Here is a 6,000-nt window from a genome sequence, read left to right as displayed (position 1 = left end):
GTATGAGGTGTTAGGTCCAGATCGATCTGTTATATAAAGCCACGCCTTTTGAACGAGACTCTGCTGACTTTTTCCATTTATGAATTAAAAGAACTTGTGGAAGTAGAAACAGGCTAATATTGAAATTAGCTAACGGCAACAACAAACTTTCTACTTCAATTGGCGTCACGGACAGGATTCATTGGAGGAGTTGCAGATACGTGAACGGCGATCCAGGCCGGGACAGTGAAAAGGTCGACCACAACAAAAAGGTAAGACACTCCCTGTTACTGAAAATCAGTCAAAAGTGTCAAATTGGCTTATAGTACTTCTTAATTAGAGTACTGCAAAAAAACTCACTGTCCTGCCTTGTGTTGTCTGAAACGGTAGTTCTAAAAGTGTGGCTTTCTTTTTTCTTATGGGGTTTATCGCTCTTTGCCCGGCCGTAGAAAGGTTTTTAAGGTTTAGGGAGCTGAACCATTGTTGTCTCTAGGATAACATTAAAAGCTTGTGTTTACAAACCTGGAACACTCGGTCTTAAAAAACGATAGTTAGGTTTTTTCTTATGGGGTTTATCGCTCTTTGCCCGGCCGTAGAAAGGTTTTTAAGGTTTAGGGAGCTGAACCATTGTTGTCTCTAGGATAACATTAAAAGCTTGTGTTTACAAACCTGGAACACTCGGTCTTAAAAAACGATAGTTAGGTTTTTTCTTATGGGGTTTATCGCTCTTTGCCCGGCCGTAGAAAGGTTTTTAAGGTTTAGGGAGCTGAACCATTGTTGTCTCTAAGATAACATTAAAAGCTTGTGTTTACAAACCTGGAACACTCGGTCTTAAAAAACGATAGTTAGGTTTTTTCTTATGGGGTTTATCGCTCTTTGCCCGGCCGTAGAAAGGTTTTTAAGGTTTAGGGAGCTGAACCATTGTTGTCTCTAAGATAACATTAAAAGCTTGTGTTTACAAACCTGGAACACTCGGTCTTAAAAAACGATAGTTAGGTTTTTTCTGATGGGGTTTATCGCTCTTTGCCCGGCCGTAGAAAGGTTTTTAAGGTTTAGGGAGCTGAACCATTGTTGTCTCTAGGATAACATTAAAAGCTTGTGTTTACAAACCTGGAACACTCGGTATTAAAAAACGATAGTTAGGGTTTTTCTTATGGGGTTTATCGCTCTTTGCCCGGCCGTAGAAAGGTTTTTAAGGTTTAGGGAGCTGAACCATTGTTGTCTCTAGGATAACATTAAAAGCTTGTGTTTACAAACCTGGAACACTCGGTATTAAAAAACGATAGTTAGGGTTTTTCTTATGGGGTTTATCGCTCTTTGCCCGGCCGTAGAAAGGTTTTTAAGGTTTAGGGAGCTGAACCATTGTTGTCTCTAGGATAACATTAAAAGCTTGTGTTTACAAACCTGGAACACTCGGTATTAAAAAACGATAGTTAGGGTTTTTCTTATGGGGTTTATCGCTCTTTGCCCGGCCGTAGAAAGGTTTTTAAGGTTTAGGGAGCTGAACCATTGTTGTCTCTAGGATAACATTAAAAGCTTGTGTTTACAAACCTGGAACACTCGGTATTAAAAAACGATAGTTAGGTTTTTTCTTATGGGGTTTATCGCTTTTTGCCCGGCCGTAGAAAGGTTTTTAAGGTTTAGGTAGCTGAACCATTGTTGTCTCTAGGATAACATTAAAAGCTTGTGTTTACAAACCTGGAACACTCGGTCTTAAAAAACGTTCATATTTACTCATATTTGTTGTCTGTGGGATCCCATTTTGTTATATGTTGCCGGTTGTAGTAGTGTGTCATTTTTGTTTATGTTTGTGTTTTCTCTTTGTGTTGAGAAAGTAGTGGAAAATCGCCAGATTTTCCTTTGTGTAGATTGAATAACATCATAGTGTTCTCCTTCATATTGCAAAGATAATTACTGTTTTGGTTTGTTTACAAAATTACACCCACGCCTCCATAGTTGGGACGTCCCTAAAAAATAAAAAATAAAAAATAAAAACCTAGAGAAATAAATTAATAGCGTAACATTTGACTATTGTTTGAAAAACGTTCAAAACCAAAGCACACGTGAAGAAAAAATGGCCAAGCCGATAGAGACAAAGGAAAAATGGCCGCCAACTGGAATGAAAAAAAAAAAAGCCTTTTCCCCTAGCCCATCTCCTACTAACCCACCCCGAAACTCGCCAGCATAAAATCTTTGATAGATCCCAGGCCTGCTGAGAGACAGTAGCCCCCACCTACGCCCCCTCGTCGTAAAGACTCGTACCAGGCAACTTTTACAAACTCCAAGGACACAGGGAGGGTGCGTGCGGGGGGGTTCCTGGAATGCTTGCCTCGCACCAAGCGATGGAGAAAGGAGGAACAGAGAGAGATAAAGATTCAGAGGCAGAGGAAATCAACAATATTAATGATATCAAACATAAAGACAATGCATAAATGGCCTTTTTCCAAATTATTAGGTAAATTACCTGGCAAGTTTAGATAAAATAATTAATTTAGGATAGGCATGATTTCTCTGGGAGTGTGTGAGCATCACAGATCATTCAGTGCACGGAATGATGTGTCTCGGTCGCCCATGAACAGATGAGATATGCTTTAGCGCAAGTCATATTAATGACTATTAGAATATAACGGATTGCATAAGCATCAAACAATTCATGTTAACCAAATGACATTAACCTATTTCTTTTGAGAACGATTAGTGATAAAAAATTACAGACCACTGATGTCTGTGAGTGTGAATGGTTGTTTGTCTTTTTGTGTTTTTGATTGGCCAACCACCAAGATGTATTCAATCCGTTAGATATCAAGGTGGAAAAGGATTTTGCAAATTGGAATCGATTTCTGAAATCGCCAATAAGCCCTTTTCAGGGATGGCAGCGAAGGATTGGAAATTTGAAATCGATTTCTGAAGTCGCCAATAAGCCTTTTTGGATGGCGATGAAAAAATTGTGGAAAATTGTTTAGTCCAAACAAATGTTTTGAAGATAATGCATTGAATTAATTGGAGGAACAAATCTGCAATGTGAAATTTTGGAGCACTGAAATGAAAGAACAAAAGCAGTGCATCATATGAAATTCCAAAGTACCATTGATTTATAGTGTTAATGGCATTCAAATTGTGTTAAATATGGAAAGCCTATTTAGTAGACCATACCAAACGCCATTATTCACTTCACGATTGGAGCTGGATGATTAGACTAATCTGGCTATCTGCATAAAAGAAAAACTTTACAGAAACACACTAATTTTGAGTTGGGAGAAGAAGACTGTGCTTCTCAACAGGAAACACGGAGAAGACGCACGAGCAACCCAAAATGAGAACGTCCGTACAACTGTTGCTGACCAAACAGCAGACATGAAAATAGCGGAGGATGCAGATCCATCTTTGCACTGTAAGGAGGTTCTCTCAGTTGAAACGTTTGAGGAGACAGGTAAGATAAGCTTATTGACGCGATCAGACGTAATGGAAAGCATCCAATATTGATTGGAAAGATTATTGCTCGAGGAGCAATGCTATAAACCATAAGGAACTTTTTATATTGGTTTTATTGTCTCCATAAAAAGAGTGAAAGCGTTTCAATTGAGACCAAACCTTCTTACAGACAGTTAATGTGAACAACTAGAAAGAAAATTGATAGAAATGGAACTGGATTTCAATTTTATGCCTGACTATTGAAAAATATTGATTAAGAAAGTTTTATAGGAGATGATTGGCAAACCTCAAAGACAATGCAATGTGACATTTGATAAAAAAGACTACTAGATTGGGATATTTTCAATTTCGAACGACTGAGTTTAATATGCAACGCGATACACATTATTGAATTAATTGGGACTAGATTAGCATGCATTTTATAAGTAATGAAATTTAATTGCTCTAAATGACTCAATTATGCTAAAATTATTAACCCTAACCAACAAGGGGTGGTTACATTTTAGTAGGTTCAATTCTGTTCAGAATTATAAATGTGTGCATTTGTTTCTGAATACTAATTGATTTGAATGTAACTGTTGCAGAGAATGGAAAAGCTGTTTTCCTGAGGAGAGAGCAGCCTGATTTGTTTTTTGTATTTTTCCTATTATTGGTGACTGATAAGGCATATAGTTAGAAATTAAGTAAGATTGTTATGATTTTTGTTCATTGGAATTTTAAGCCCAACCACATAGCGATAAGCAAATGTTAAGCACACGCTGAAGACAACGACAGAATACAGCAGCTAAAGCAGCAGCAGAAAACACTTACTAGACAGCATACACAACAACAAAACTGAGTCGATCTAAAAAACTGTGTTAATTGATTTAAAAACATTGCACCATAGAAAGAAAAGATGCATGGATACATGAAAAAGCAGAACAATCTACAGACGGCCTATTCACAGCTAAAGGCCTACCGTGCCTACCAAAGAATTTATTCCAAGATTGAGCCATGGAAGGAGCCATGTCTCAACAAGGGGGAAGATGGACATGGCAGAGCACGTGTTCCATGTCCCAGAGGCCCAAACAAGTGCAGCGGGGAGACAAAGTTGGAACCTTCACGAGTGCGACTGAGGGTAAACCCTAAACACCTGGATGGCCTAACAACAACAATAACAACAACAAGTGCAACGTCCAAAAGACCGTGGGACTTAAAGAGCGCACAAATGGAGGTGGTGAAGTATGGTGACCAGATCCTGATTTGAGTCATAAAATGGAAATCCTGGTCCTCGCCACGTTGGGAAGGCCCCTTCGTGGTTCAACTCACCACCCCCACCGCAGTAAAGAGAGGTCGACATGGATACACCAATCCCAAGTCAAAGTAGTTCGAGACAACGGTGACTCTGAGTAGACTGGAAATCGGGCGGTTCCAAAACCCTTGTCCGTGAAAAAATCATCTGACGTCTACTCACCTGCCACGAGCACCTTTCACCTAACCTTGACCTCTCATAGTTTTTACACCCCCACACAGAAGCCAAAATGAAAGTCGCTGCCACCCTCATCATTGTGACTGTACTATCAGTGGCAGCCTGAGTGTGGCTGAACGGCCCGCTCCCAGAGATTCGAGTCAAGAAACGAGCATCGCTTCAGGATGTTCCGTCGGAGAGTTCCAGTTGATCCCGACAACAAGCACCCCCTTGGGCTACAGCATCCAGACGGAGTTTCAACCCGACCGTGGTCCTGGTCATCGTCGTCTGTACCATAATATCATAATCCCCTTCATCGTCCTTGGTGTGGGCGATGCAGCTTCCGGAGGCGACCCCCAATCATACCTATGGGGAGCACTCCAAGCCAACGACACCGATAGCGCCAACCCTGTATCCAGTGCGTCGCCATTTCCCATAGATCCCACAACGCCGCCTCCCATTTCTCCTGATCCCCACAAGGCCCGTGTGAGGGCCTCCAGTCTCCCTCATGTTGGCTCATCCACCAAACGGAGGCCCAGACGCAACTCTGATTCGCCTTTCAGACTGAACACTGCCATGGAGCCATCAGCTCCCGTTGAGGCTGCAACGGAAGTCAACTTAAGCTGCGTTCTTTCTCTGTCGAATTAAAATCTCATTCGGGAGTCGACACTTCATGGTGGGATGACACAATGGGCGCTTCGGTAAATTTAAAGGCATTGTCTCATCCGTCTTACTCTCCCTTGCTGTATTCACCGCCATTCTGGTCACGTGTGGTTGTTGTTGTATTCCCTGTTTACGTCGTCTGTCCAAACGTCTAATCTCGACGGCCTTTGAAAAACGTGATCTAGGGCCACCTCTGGCCTATTTGATGCCACTTCTAGTTAACTCTGGTTCATATGTAGGGTCGTGTCCCCCTCCTGTTTCTTCTGACGTCTTAGACGCCCTGGAGTAACTTTGTTGATTTTCCCCTCTCCGCTTGTTTATGTGATCCCAGAACTTTCTGGGATCAAGAGAGGGATTGTTGGAATTATATATTAAAATGTTAACTAACGACAATTATGCAACTTACTAATACATTAATAACTAAGCAAATGAAACTAAGGCTGAACCACTATATATGTTTAATAGTGTTTTTACGACTT

Source organism: Stigmatopora nigra, chromosome 23 (assembly GCF_051989575.1).
Source record: "Stigmatopora nigra isolate UIUO_SnigA chromosome 23, RoL_Snig_1.1, whole genome shotgun sequence".
Taxonomy (NCBI): Eukaryota; Metazoa; Chordata; class Actinopteri; order Syngnathiformes; family Syngnathidae; genus Stigmatopora; species Stigmatopora nigra.
This window is presented reverse-complemented; position numbering follows the sequence as displayed.